The sequence below is a fragment of the Phyllobates terribilis genome, unplaced genomic scaffold (genome assembly GCF_046119375.1).
Source record: "Phyllobates terribilis strain yellow unplaced genomic scaffold, ASM4611937v1 Scaffold_5__5_contigs__length_657084704, whole genome shotgun sequence".
NCBI classification, from domain to species: domain Eukaryota; kingdom Metazoa; phylum Chordata; class Amphibia; order Anura; family Dendrobatidae; genus Phyllobates; species Phyllobates terribilis.
This window is the reverse complement of record NW_027362765.1, coordinates 463,556,872-463,571,720: the sequence shown is the minus strand read 5'-3', so window position 1 is coordinate 463,571,720 and position 14,849 is coordinate 463,556,872. Positions and strand designations below refer to the sequence as shown.

Genomic DNA, 14,849 nt, shown 5'->3' with positions numbered 1-14,849 from the left:
GACAGCGTGGGGGCCCACCGCTGTACAGAAGGGGACAGCGTGGGGGCCCACCGCTGTACAGAAGGGGACAGCGTGGGGGCCCACCGCTGTACAGAAGGGGACAGCGTGGGGGCCCACCGCTGTACAGAAGGGGACAGCGTGGGGGCCCACCGCTGTACAGAAGGGGACAGCGTGGGGGCCCACCGCTGTACAGAAGGGGACAGCGTGGGGGCCCACCGCTGTACAGAAGGGGACAGCGTGGGGGCCCACCGCTGTACAGAAGGGGACAGCGTGGGGGCCCACCGCTGTACAGAAGGGGACAGCGTGGGGGCCCACCGCTGTACAGAAGGGGACAGCGTGGGGGCCCACCGCTGTACAGAAGGGGACAGCGTGGGGGCCCACCGCTGTACAGAAGGGGACAGCGTGGGGGCCCACGCTGTATAGAAGGGGACAGCGTGGGGGCCCATACTATATATAAAGGTGCTGTGTGGGGGCTCATACTGTATATAAAGGGGCTGTGTGGGGGCTCATACTGTATATAAAGGGGCTGTGTGGGGGCTCATACTATATATAAAGGGGCTGTGTGGGGGCTCATACTATATATAAAGGGGCTGTGTGGGGGCTTATACTATATATAAAGGGGCTATGTGGGGGCTCAATGTATGTAGGATGTGTGGACTCGCTGTATAAAGGTGGGCTCATACGTTATATAGGGGGGTACGAATACTTCATTCTATTCACTATTAAGTGATAATTTTATATTAATTTTAAATTATAATATGTTGATATGAATATTGAGCAGAATTTACTTGGTTCGGCCTCCACAACAGCCAGAGTCTCTCACGTGGCCCCTTGGGAAAATTAATAGCCCACCCCTGGATTAGGGTGTAGTGGAGACACAGAAAAAAAAAAGAAGGAACAGTTATGTCTACACTGGAAATGCACAGAGATACAAATGGAATTGAGTAGTAACGTGCTGGTAGACTTCCCAACAATGTCACTGGTTTATATACATCAGAGAACGATTAAAAACCATAGAGAAGAAATAGAATAAATGACACTGGCTGAACGCCTTCCTTACAAGGAGTTAATACACACATCAGGGGGATATTATTCTCTACTGGAGTAGTCTGGGCTGGTGAACACATGGCTGTGGGTGCAGCATATGATCCTCCCGGGAAGCGAGGTGAGGTCAGATTTTTATCCTATGATCTCAGTGGGTCTCTGGCTGAAACAGACACCGCAGTGTGCTCAGCTCCAGAGCGCAATGCCAAGGATCCGATAGCCGGCCTCAACTCCATTAGTGAAAGGCAAGAGCCAGTGTCAAAACCACAATAGTGATTTACCTCCAGGAAGAACGTTCACCATCTCAGAAATACACAAAGCATAGAAAACTCTGGCAATCTGATCCAAAACTAGCTCAATTCAATTAAACGTTTTTTATGTGGAAGTAGTCATGGATATTATTTCTCCATCGTCTCTCCTCAATGACACACTTCGCTTGGCCTCGGAGAGATTCTTGGACACAGGACAATGGAAATGGCCACAGAGGCTTCACTATTTTTCAAGCAGAAATATTATTTGCATTGCAGAGAACAGGAAATTCTGTGGCTTCCAGATCCCAGGATATAAAGGGTGCACCCTCGGGCTGTCAGCCATCCAGGCAGCTAATGAGCCTTCATCTTTCTAAACCACAGCAAAAAAACATTGCATGATGCAGAAAGTGTACCCAATCAATGGCTACAAGCTACACACATGTGAATAATAGTCACAAGGCTTTATGTCTATAGGGAAGGAGCTTAAGTCTGCAAACAGCACGTGCTAGCCATGTGATGGCACCTACAGAGAGCGCTAGAGTGAGCGCTTGTCTACAGCTCCAGCCATCAGAGGTCTCCCCAAACCCATCCCCTCACCGCAGCCCGTGGCATGTTGTAATGGCTCACTTTCCCTAGCGTGCCACCCAAAAGGCTACCAGTTTTCAATGGGCTCTGATACAAGCAGAGATCCTCCTCTGCCTTAGTGGTTGATTTCACCATTTGTTTCATTAGGGAATAGTTTGTAGTGGAGGACAAATCTCCACACGTGATAATAGGTCATAAAAAAAGGGATTGCCAGCTGAAAAACTGCCCTCACCCCCTCCAAAAATATATGTTGGTTGATTGGTTAAGGCATTCTCATGCCTTAACCAGTCGGTAAAAGTCACCTTGGACACATGGATCACCTCGGAGTAGATTTGTTTCTGTGCATACATGTAGGTTGGGGGGAGTTCAGGTGGGATACTGGTTCTCAATGAAGAGATTCAATACACAGACCCTTCCATGTCTTTTCTGAGTGGCATCAAAGGCTTCTCACCCAGTTAACCAGTGCCCCACTCTGTGCAGACAGGGGCCAAGAACCCCTAAAACAGCCAACTACAGATGGGTGCTCTTCCTTTTGGAGGCGTTTCTGATGACTTACCCTTAACATAGCAATCAATATTTGTTCAGTTTAGGATGATCCCTACCAATCAACCAAAAGCTAGTTCCCCAATCTACTCATTATTTCTGGCACATCTGCGGATCCTGCAATGATGATAAACTGCAGTAACAAGCACAGATACAAGTAGGGAGAACCAGATGTGCCTGGCTACACAAACCTCCATTCTGCTGATCGGTATGATCATGGTGATCAGGTCCTAACGATTAACAAATCTAGATGGTCAGTCCGTAGGAAAGGTGTGCAATTCTTGGTCCTACAAAACCTTTTTAGGTTTTCTCAACATCACAAGTGGTTAAAATTGCAAAGCGCTTGTAAAAACAAGCAAATTTGCAATTTATTTGTAATTAAAAATCCTCTCTGTCATCAAGAACAGAAATTTTTAACTTTACACTAGTTCTTCATTGTCTAGGTTACCGGCCACCAATGAAGTCCATCAGCGGTGAGCAGTTTCCTAGGCAATGAAAGGAGTGCTTGCAATCAACCTCTAAGCTATAGTGCTTGAAAGCTCCTAAAGTTGGCCGGATAACAGTATCAGCACCTCTGCCTTCCTCCAGCGCTGCAAAGGCAAAGTTGACTCGGCTTATAAAAATGGAGAATGCACAACTTGGGCCAATGGAGCAAACATGTCACCTCCAGAACGGTTGATCATCAAGAGCACACCACACATGACAAGAAGGAAGCCGGGAGGCAGGGGAGACGTGATGCTGGAGAATAATCTTGAGAATACCCCTTTAAGGATCACTTTCAAAATGTCAACTTGGATGTCTATCATTAAATGCTGGTCTGGACAAACCAAACCACTGCACAGTACCATGCCAGCTGTCCCCAGAGTGTAATCCCCACTACCTGGTCCTATAGACAGGCTCAATACAGCCCGACAGCAGCTTTGCTTGCTTATAACATAGGAATAATCACTTTCTTAAAGCTGTATATCTTGGCCTTGGAATGGAGAGCGATGGATAAATTATTTTACATCTTAATGGTTAAGCAGAGAGGAACTGTGAACCCGGAGAGGAACAAATACAGTAATTTTTGGCTTGCGGGACAGGAGATTTTTTTCTGTTCTCTTTTTATGCCAGATGTAACACGGGAGTATAATATCTGTAATCTGAATCCTATGTGCTTTTCCGTATATTGTCTTTCAGTCAAGCTGTGCTATCTGAGATAACAAAAATCTAGGCTAACTTCTTAATGATTAACCAGGTCCTGTGATACCGTTCAGGTCACCCGGCCGGTCCAGGTCACCCAGGTCACCCAGCCGGTCGCTGACAACAGCGGATAAACGCTCAGAGCATGGGTCATACACCGGTAATTAATGATTTCATCCTTCTGCTAAGTATTCCTGGAGCTCCATACCTTATGGACAGTTTTACCTTCTGAAACCCCTTCCTGTCACTCACAGTAAAGAGCCCAAATATCACAGTATTTTCTCTGGGTCGGCACCATACGTCGCCACTATTCTGCTTTCCTCATGCTGTAACTCACATTTTTTCCTCTTCTCAGTGAGCAGCTCAAAAACAGTTTATTTGTTTAGCCGGATAGAAAAGAGTCCCAGGAAAAGGGCCAAGGCCTAAGTGATAAGGCGCTTGTATGGAAACTGTACTAACACACTGACATGAAAACACAAGAGATAAGAGCAATGTCTAAAGACGAATGACGTAAGCGTTACTAATATGTACCCCAGCACTTAAGGGTCCAGTCACACAGACTGGTGGTACTAAATATTTACTGATCAGAGGTGGTTTAAAAGCCTGGCAGACCAAAAAACGATACGCACTGAACGACCTAGATTGCTCATAGGCTGCCGCGGTTCTCGACAGCGAAGATCCCATTTACACAGGACGATGTGCCGCCGAGAACGACTACGTTTAAGCCTGCAAAAAAAAAAAATCATCTCACCCGACGAACAAGCGTTTTGTTCATTCATTAGGTGATCAGCAGCCTGTTCACACTGCAAGATTATCATAAAATGAGTTCTCAGGAAAATATGATCTTTCAGAGTAAATGTGCCTTTAGCTGGTCATACACTTTACAGAGCTACATATGGTTCAGCAAGTTGTGCAAATTAGCTCCTTCTAAGAAAGGGGAAAACAAACTTGCTAGATCCACCTTCCAAAAGGCTAGAAGCCACGTCCAAAAGATGGCAGCAGCTAGTGGTAATAAGACTCCATACACAACAGGACTCCACAACGACAGGCCACTCCACCGCCACTGCAACCATCAATGCTCCCAGTGGAAAAATGGGGCAAGATGAAATCTTGTGGTGCAAACGTATAAGAGGCAACCCAAGATAAACTGCACCAGTGAGTCATTACCTGATCTGATTTGGACCCTGGTGAATAAGCTCACAGCAATTTGCTTCTTGGGCCAAATGGGTGTACAAAATGTTAAATCCCATTAGGTCAACGGCAGTCAACCGTTATCAACCAGCCAAAGCTTATATTTGGACGACTCTTTCCAGATGCAGATGTCAAGATAAGGAACTGGGCATTTTTGCTTTTAGCAAGCCGAATCCTTTGACTTTGCGAGTCATTCTTTGAGGGGTCTGGCAGCGGCTCTTCTACCTCTCACTATTATGGGGAAGTTGAGAAGGAAAGCTCACAACCAAACAAATATTTGGCCAAAATCTTACATTTAAGGGAACCTTTAGGAAGCCAAAGTGTTACTGGCCCACATATTACATTTACACAAATCTAAGAAGGACTCACATTGAAAACCTGTACAATGGCCAATGACCACCATGACCTACAGACAAAATATCTAAGGCAGTGTATAACCCGTGTGTTGGTTGAACGTTCATGAAGCCTTTTGATCTGTACATCTAGGTTTCATTGAATGTGGCTTTGATAGACACCTACACATCAGCAAAAAAAATTATAACCATTAGAGAAAAAAAAAAAACCTGTAGCATTAGGTAACCTATTTAAAGAGTGTCACGACGTTCAGAAAAAGCTTACACATCTGCAGGAAAATGCAGGTTATATACATCCAATATAATGTAGATTAGGGCACCTTGAAGGGTAAAATCCCTATAGCTGGGGCTGGATAAGATGCATCCAAAATTCTTTAAAAAGCAATCCCGTGTCCTTAGACAGATCCTCGGCAGGAGAACGCAGAACAGCCAGCAGCACATTCCACCGTGAATGATTGATCATGGGTCAATGAGTCCTCTCTGAAGATAATTTCAAGAGGCAGAGCCCTGCCAGCTCGAGTTGTCGGGACTGTCCTTATCCTGTCAAAGGTCAAACAGCTATCTGCATTGTCTGAACGCAGACTGAAGGTTATGTAGGAAGGATAGATGTACAGATGGGTCACCTTATCACAGATAAACTTACCATGAGTGAAGACAAAAATCATTTCACTGCAGATCGGCCAGCAGTCTTACAGCAAACGAGCAAAACACAGAAATAAATGACCCCACAGCTACAATAAAAGTCCCACAGAGAAGCAAACAGATATCTGCTTATCTCAGTGCACTGGAAAAACACTCCTTATTTTCAATTATGTAGGGGGGGATCCATCGCATTCCCTCCATCATAAAGGTAGATAAACCCTAGAAGAATGTCAGTCCTCGCAAAAATGTAAGCTTTTCTTTATGGAAATGTCCATGTAATTGAGTCCATAGATATACAGCGGGTGAAATAAGCATTGAACATGTCAGTTTTTTATATATATTTCTAAAGGTGCTATTGACATGAAATTCTCACCAGATGTCGGTGAAAATCCATCCAATCCACACAGGCAAAGAAATCAAACCATAGATGTCCATAAATTGTGTAATAATGAGAAATGACCCAGGGAAAAAAAGTATTAAACACATGAAGAACGAGAGGTGCAAAAAGCCTTGGAAAGTCATGACACCAGATGGAATACATTCTTAATTAGAAAGCAATCCTGCCACTTAGTGATAAATAATATCAGCTGGTTCAACTGATAGAATATAAAAAGGTGTCTCATTACCAAGATGCCACACAAGAAATACCTCATGATGAGTAAAACCAGTGAGCTGTCTCAAGACATTCGCAACCTTATTGTTGTGCAACACACTGATGGCATTTGTTACTGAAGAACTTCTAAACTTCACAATAATTATGCAACAAGTAATGAACTCTCACCAAGCAAGACTCCATTGCTGAACAAAAAGCAAGTTAAAAGAATGCTTAATGTCTCCTCAACAACATTTAGACAAGTCTGTGAAAAACTGGGCGAAAATAGTCTGGTCAGATGAGACCAAAACTGAACTTTTTTGATGCCATAATACACACCTTGTTTGGAGGCCAAAAGGCACGGCAAATCACCCCAAAAACACCATACCAACAGTGAAGTTTGGAGGTGGGAACATCATGGTGTGGGGCCGTTTCTGAGCATACGGCACTGGCAAACATGTAGAAGGAAAGATGAATGGACAAATGTATGGAGACATTCTGGATAAAAATCTGCTGCCATCTAACAGGATGATGAAGATGAAACAAGGGCGGACATTTCAGCAAGACAATGATCCCAAACACACAGCCAAAGAAACTCAATTGGTTTTAGAAAAATAAAATAAAGCTGCTAGAATGGCAGAGTCAATCACCTGACCTGAATCCAATAGAAAATGTATGGAAGGAACTAAAGCTCAGAGATCATAGAAGGAGCCCACCGGACCTTCAGGACGTGAAGAGCTTTTGTGTGGAAGAATATGCCAGAATCACACCTGAGCAATGCATGCGACTAGTTTCTCCATACAGGAGGCATCTTGAAGCGGTCATCACCAACAAGGGCTTTTGTACAAAGTAATACATTTCAGTAAGCGTGTTCAACACTTTTCCCTGTGTCAGTTCTCATTATTACACAGAATTTATGGACAGCTATGGTGATTTATTTGCCTGTGTGGATTAGATAGGTTGTCACACCTACATCTGGTGAAAATTGGTGAATCAGGTCAATAACACCTTTAAAAATAGATTTACTTAGAAAATTGATGACGCGTTCAATGCTTATTTCACCCGCTGTATAATAGTCTATTAACACCAAATTCAGCCATTTGGTTTGGTGGGCCCGTGTGAAGAGTGCCATAAGCAAGTGTACGGCTATTCTGGTGCATACATTGGGCCCAAATCTAGACTAAATGTTACCGTATTTCTTTTTCCCTATCATAATGTATACTGCTGATGTAGCCTGTGGTGTGAATAAAGTCTAACACTGCAACTTGTACATTTTCCTGAACTTGTGTATTTCCCACCCTGGCATTAGCTGCTGGGCTAAACGTTGGTTGATGCCATGCCTCAATACGCCTCTGTACAGACTAGGTTTGCGTTTAGTGTATACGTTGGGGAATGTCCAAAAAAAACAATAGGTCTCCTCCATTCACGTGACTGAGTCAAAAAAAAAAAAAAAAAAAAAAAAAAAGTCCTCTTGGCTTTTTTTTTTTTTAAACTGCAGACTGATTTTATATACAGAGGAGAGAAAAAAAAAACTCCCCGACGTATACACCTGATGAAAGTCTTGACTAGTGTCCATAGCCTACACAAAACGCAACATGGAAAGGTTCAGAAAGCCATATTGATTTTCTTCTGGAAACTAGATAAATTTTAGAAGGTCATAAAGGATGAGTTCGACCATCTTCTGCCAACTCTTGCTACATTTCACAGGGTGACAGGAAAAAGATGGCACCTGAAGGCCAAAACCCATGGATATGTTGCTCTAATATGATGGATTTTTTCGGAATCGTAGTTGGGTATAGCTGACACAACTGGAGATCTGATAGACGTGCGCTGAGGGCATGCTCAAATCACCTGCATCCTGACAAACAATGGGAGCTCAGAGAAAGCTCAACTAGCATTGTCCTCCACAACTACTTTCATAGATCAACCATGACCATTGAGTCATCCGGAAAGTCGCTGGCCCAGATTTCTGGGGTATGGCCAAGCTTTAAGCACCAGTAGCAAATCTTTTAGGCAGATTGCTCAATATGAAGCCTCCTCTCGCTGGCTTTCCGAGTGGAGAAGTTTATGTGATAGCACATTATTCAGCATTTTTCCTCTGTTACCTATGCGTAAACTCTGCACTTGGAGGAAATGCCTGGAAAGAAAGTCATAATGGAACAGTTTACAGCGTTGAGAAGTTTGGTTGACGACTTTATAAGAAAAACAGCAGCAATAATCTTCAACTAAACCACCTGCACGTAGACCGGTAGAGGCGCAGGAATAGCTTTTATTGGCATTTGAAGGGCAGCAAATGGGCAAAGTACTAGAATTGATACCATTGTGCAATGCACTTCATCATTTTCCCTTCCTGACGGACGCTGACAAAATGCAAATCTGACTTCCTTTCACATGTCTGAGCGCCAGCCTCTGGTGCAGGGTCACAAGGTGCACACGATATATGCTAAATGACTACTAGCTGGCAGAGGAGAATACACGAGATGGCAGCTTGGGAGGCCTCGGGTAAAACATCTGGGGTGGTGCCTACTACCCTTCGGCGAACATGCACAACGTAAGGGACCAAATACAACATGTATACCAAATCCACACTGCCCACAACCGCTACCGACATCACAACTGGAATGTCCAAAGTCACTGTAGGCCAAAACCAGTTGGAATTCAATAGCCAAGCCATAAAAGATGGAACTTATTCAACTAATTGACCAATGAGATTATTTTCAAGTCAAGATTATTCCAAAAAACTAGAAAATAATGAATTTCACTGGCCACCTAACCTTCCCCCACTGACGCCTTTCCATTTCTGGGACGTTCACGTATGATGGAAGTGATTGCACCCCCAATATGGTTTCCCATATGTCACAAAAATGCTCAATCACCATATACAGATGTAACAAGCGCCATCTGTACAGTCGGCTCCTTGCGAAGTGGGGCCTCGGCCGCTCGCGCCAGCGGGCCTCGGACGCCCAGGACAGTGTGAGCACATCACGATATCGGTAGAGAGCCCCTCGCTCATTTTAAGTTCTACATCTTGATCATGGCTACAATGACTTCTCATACAGTGAATCAGCAACTCTATCGCTATACTTTGGCCAGCTTTAGACCTGACAGCACCGTAAATCCTATTACTCACATAACACCAACATGTTCTGTAGCATTGTACACAACATGCCAATGCTACACCATAGTAGGGTTCACAAACTAAATCCCATATGGAAGCACGCTCAAATTTGAAGAGGCATCCACACAAACCTGGGCACCGTATAATCTCCGCGCTGGCCAGGCCAGGCTGTGGCTGTAGTAGTTTAACCCCTTCTTCAACTAGGCACAGACCTTGTGTTTATTATGCCACCAAAGTAGACAAAAAGCAGCGCCAGTCACTACATCATCCTGCTCGGGCCCCTGAGCGGTAACACATTCCACTGACGTGAGTAAATACAGAGAAAAACACGGAGTAAACCCTCCTGAAAGTCAAAGGAAATCAGCCCCAGCCTGGGAGTGATGCAAGCACAGCGCTGGCTTAATAAGGCACAGGAAACGCAGCCCAGGGCTGACATGTGCTTCACTCCACAATATGAAACCTGCCGCCTGCTCCAGCAGACCCCCTCACCCTGGCTGGTACCCACCATCGTGCCCGCTGCCCTCGTTAACATGTGAGTCCTGGCAGAACTCAGCAGACTATGCTAAACCCGAGTCACATGCACAGACGAGCAGCTTGCCAGCGCCTTATACCCACCAGTCCTGGAGACAGCGGCAGATGGTCCGGTTACAGCACATAATCAGACATCCCATTCGATGGCGTACGTGACAGGGTTAACGGCAGCTGGGCAGTGCCATAATCCGGCCACAGACGTGACGATGACTGGTAGAAATGATGATCGATCCCGACAGCCTTTAATCGGAATCAGCCCGGGGTCCGGCAATAGAAGGGGGGATTACGCCGCGTTTCCGTCTCACTTCGTGCTGAAATTTTGAGCACGACTGGCGGACGATATTTCACCAAGTCCAATGTACTGGCCAAATAATTTTCTGGATTTCAGAGGGTCTTACCCGTCTCGGACGCGGCGGCGATCGCTACCGTGACCAGGGGAGAAATCATCCGGACAGCTATGGCCTCAATGGTGGTGAGCTAGAGGCAGAAAGGAGGAAAGCAGAATACCTGAGCGGTGGGCCACAGCGGGCACAGTCCAGGGCTCGGCGGGGGGCACGGGCTGGAGCGGGCACAGGGCGGCGGATCACCAGCCCCGGCTTTTGTCGCCGAGCAGTGCCCAGATCTGGGTCATGATGGCAGCAGCGGCCCCGCCGGGAGGAGGACGAGGAGGGGACACGGCTACGAGCCTCCTAGTGAGCGGCGGCCGGAGGTGGGGTCCTCCCCGCGGGCATAGCCGGGGCTTCCCAGGGAGTCGCAGTGCCGAGTGCTGCCGAGGAAGGATGGCGGATCTTGGGGTGGAGGAGGCGGAGCTGCGGCGGCGGCAGGAGGAGGACGGAGGGAGGGAGAGAGGGAAGGAGGGCGCGGGAGGAGCGGGCAGGAGGCGGAGCCGGGTGCGGATTATCCGCCGTCACAGCTGCCGCTCAGCGACTCACATCACCGGACGGACTGCACCGACTATCGCGACATGCACACGGCTATCCCGAGAACCACGCTGTGTGGGAGGGCTGTAACCATGGAGATGAGCAAGCAGTGTCCCCAACATGGACGCCTCCCCGCGACGGCCAGACAAGTGGTCTTCTGTGGGTAGGGGCTCCTCCGTGTATGTGTAATACATGGGGGCACCGACAATCCCCCCGGAAGCCTCCCCCATACTGACCAACTCTCCTGGGAAGAGAGGAGCCCCCAGAAATAAGAGACACTGAGGGGCACAGATGGGGGCCATGGAGCGAGCCGCTGCGCTGGGGGACGTCACAAAAAGTCTTAAAGTGGGACCTACTCACAATAATGGCGGGGGGCTTCACCATGTTCCCATAGAGCAGGGATGACACTCAGGTGCACAGGCCCTGACATCTACTACGTCTACAATTAAGGATGTTTTTTCTCATCTAATATGGAAACAAACTTAAAAGTATTGTCCCACAAAGAAAGGACATTAATAAGTCTTAAGAGACCGTCCACATGACCGGAGCATTGGGCGTACAAAGAAATCATGGCGTCCCATAGCGGAAGCAAGCAGTCCCCCTCGAAAAAATCCTTAATATTCAGTGGGATCACAGAAAAGAATATCTCATAACTTTGCAGCCCTTACAAAGTAATTTTCCTCCTATTGAAGCCCCTAGATTCCCCTTTCATTGCCCCCCATGAAGTATATGCCAACAAAAGTGCCCCCCAAACAAAGTATAATACACCCACAGTGAATTCCAACACGCACAGTATGATGCCCCTATTGTACCTTCCTTGGCAAAGTATGGTGACCCCAACACAGTATGATCCCCCAACTGTGATCCCCATACAGCTCTTCACACAGAATAATGGGCCCCACATAGTCCTCCATACAGCATAAGGGGCCCCCGCATTGTCCTCCATACAGCATAAGGGGCCCCCGCATTGTCCTCCATACAGAATAAGGGGCCCCCGCATTGTCCTCCATACAGAATAAGGGGCCCCCGCATTGTCCTCCATACAGAATAAGGGGCCCCCGCATTGTCCTCCATACAGAATAAGGGGCCCCCGCATTGTCCTCCATACAGAATAAGGGGCCCCCGCATTGTCCTCCATACAGAATAAGGGGCCCCCGCATTGTCCTCCATACAGAATAAGGGGCCCCCGCATTGTCCTCCATACAGAATAAGGGGCCCCCGCATTGTCCTCCATACAGAATAAGGGGCCCCCGCATTGTCCTCCATACAGAATAAGGGGCCCCCGCATTGTCCTCCATACAGAATAAGGGGCCCCCGCATTGTCCTCCATACAGAATAAGGGGCCCCCGCATTGTCCTCCATACAGAATAAGGGGCCCCCACATTGTCCTCCATACAGAATAAGGGGCCCCCACATTGTCCTCCATACAGAATAAGGGGCCCCCACATTGTCCTCCATACAGAATAAGGGGCCCCCACATTGTCCTCCATACAGAATAAGGGGCCCCCACATTGTCCTCCATACAGAATAAGGGGCCCCCACATAGTCCTCCATACAGAATAATGGGTCCCACATAGTCCTCCATACAGAATAATGGGTCCCACATAGTCCTCCATACAGAATAATGGGCCCCACATAGTCCTCCATACAGAATAATGGGTCCCACATAGTCCTCCATACAGAATAATGGGTCCCACATAGTCCTCCATACAGAATAATGGGTCCCACATAGTCCTCCATACAGAATAATGGGTCCCACATAGTCCTCCATACAGAATAATGGGTCCCACATAGTCCTCCATACAGAATAATGGGCCCCACATAGTCCTCCATACAGAATAATGGGCCCCACATAGTCCTCCATACAGAATAATGGGCCCCACATAGTCCTCCATACAGAATAATGGGCCCCACATAGTCCTCCATACAGAATAATGGGTCCCACATAGTCCTCCATATAGCGTCGCGAGCCTGAGGACCAGATTCAGTGCGCCAAGAGTTTGACACATATGCCATAGATGAAGGGTCCAATTAATCACTTGCGGGTTTGTCAGGTTTTTTAGGTTTAAAAAAAAATTAAGCACAAGGTTCATGAACTTTGCACACAAAAGTAGTAAATAAAAAAAAAATCCTATTTTTTTCCTAAATGCACCTTTTTGAGAATTTTTAAAGCACAAAGTCTCATTTGATGCTAAAAGGTTGCAAAATCTGTGCCCCAAAACTCCAGACGGATATAGATTCACTCCCGGAAAGGACAGAATTACATCTGCACTAAAATATTTGCAACTTTTTAAAAAAAAAAAAAAAAAGTCGAAACTGATGAATTAAATGGAAACCCCAGGCCCTGCCCACAAATGGCGAACATAAATAACGTGAAAACACACAGACTTTAAAAAAGGTGCAAATTAAATTAACAAGGCACTAATGAAAAACACCAAAAACTAGACAAAAAAAAAAATAGCAAAATGCAATAATAAATAAGGTCCTAAATCTATGAACTCTGATTAGGAAGTGAGCAGATTAGTTGGCCCAATAACTAATTATATGACCAAACCAGGAGATAAGTGTCACCCACACAGACAAGACGAAGGGTCTGCAGCCCCAAAATTGACTTGTGCATGTAAACCACCTTTCCATTCATTGTTGATGGGTCTTATGGCATGAGAGAGCGGGGGACCAATGGCGCAGGAGGGCGGCATCTCCCATAGAGAACACAGGGAGCATGGGTATACATGCATGACCTCAGCTCCTTTAATACAAATGTCTGCAGGACACTGCTCTAATGATTGATACATTGGGGTCCCAGCAGATTGACCCCAGTGATCAGCAAGTTATCATTTGCATAGGGAATCACATACATTGGTATAAATATATTTGTCAAAACCCTTTAAAACACTGATGTGTATTTCCAGGGCAAAATTAGAGCATGGCACTTGTGATTTCTGCTCTGGAAGTGCTGCGGGATCAATCATTTAACGGCACAAATCCCTCAATCTCTCTGCTACTTTTTTTCATTGCAGATTTTTTCCCACAATGCATAGGAAAAGGCATCCAAACATATTCCAAGGTTTGTGAATGGGGTTGCAGAAACTTCACTCTCACATGGGTCATCAAATCCGATCAGGATTCCAGAGCAGAATTTGCGTCAAAATAAATGTCAGCTCTATCACGTGTGAACGGGGCCTTACAAGCGCCAGCGCACGCTGTGCCGTAAACAGCTTCATATCAGGCACTTTACACCATTACCTGATCTATTAGTGTAGGAGTTGTCAGATACGTAATCATGTATATTGGAAGCCCTGATGAACGGTTTTACTCAATGTGAGGAGGGGGATTCATCTGTGGGGGAATGTGTAATACCTCCAGTAACAGAGGCGTCTTTGTAGCCTGGCACTATCAGTCTCCTACAGATTCCAACTGCTCAGTGAGCTGCACTCGGCTAATAGTCTGACCTTCAATTACCATCTTGGCTGGGAGCCGGTGGATGCTTGTTGTGCAAGAAACACTGTGTCCTCTGCTGCACGGCAGTTTTACGGTGCCATAAAAATGGATTCACATACGAGTTATAAATACTCAGTCCTGATTCTCTGTAAGCAGGAAGAACGCCTGTACTGTACCTGAGCTGAGGACACCAGGTAGCACAGGTCTCATCAAAGCGCACACTGTGTGCTGCACAGCAATGTATCCATAGGCCCCTATTGTATCCCTAAGGCCAGGGCTACACAGCAACATTGCAACTAATGATCCCCATAGTGTTGTGTTATGAGCTCCAAAGACAGTCGCATATGTTTTCAAAATGTGATCAGCAACAGAAAATCCAAACACAAGTGCAATGTTACATGTGACTTGGATTTATTTTTTTTTACAGAAAAATCACAATTTTAAAATGGCCAAGTA

The 14,849-nt window shown here is 46.1% G+C and overlaps 1 protein-coding gene across 4 annotated transcripts in view; it reads right to left on the bottom strand.

Moving 5' to 3' along the window:
- The window catches only part of JMJD1C (jumonji domain containing 1C), a 244,772-nt gene that overhangs the window by 83,352 nt on the left and 146,571 nt on the right, over positions 1–14,849 (bottom strand). Inside the window, exon 1 of one of the 4 annotated variants that reach the window (XM_073685403.1) lies at positions 10,540–10,847. The exons of 2 other annotated variants lie outside the window; for them this stretch is intronic. The gene's annotated coding sequence lies outside the window, so the exon portion shown is untranslated. Of the gene's footprint in view, positions 1–10,116; positions 10,501–10,539; positions 10,848–14,849 lie in introns of those variants that run through there. One more of the 4 variants, XM_073685404.1, reaches the window with a different exon arrangement.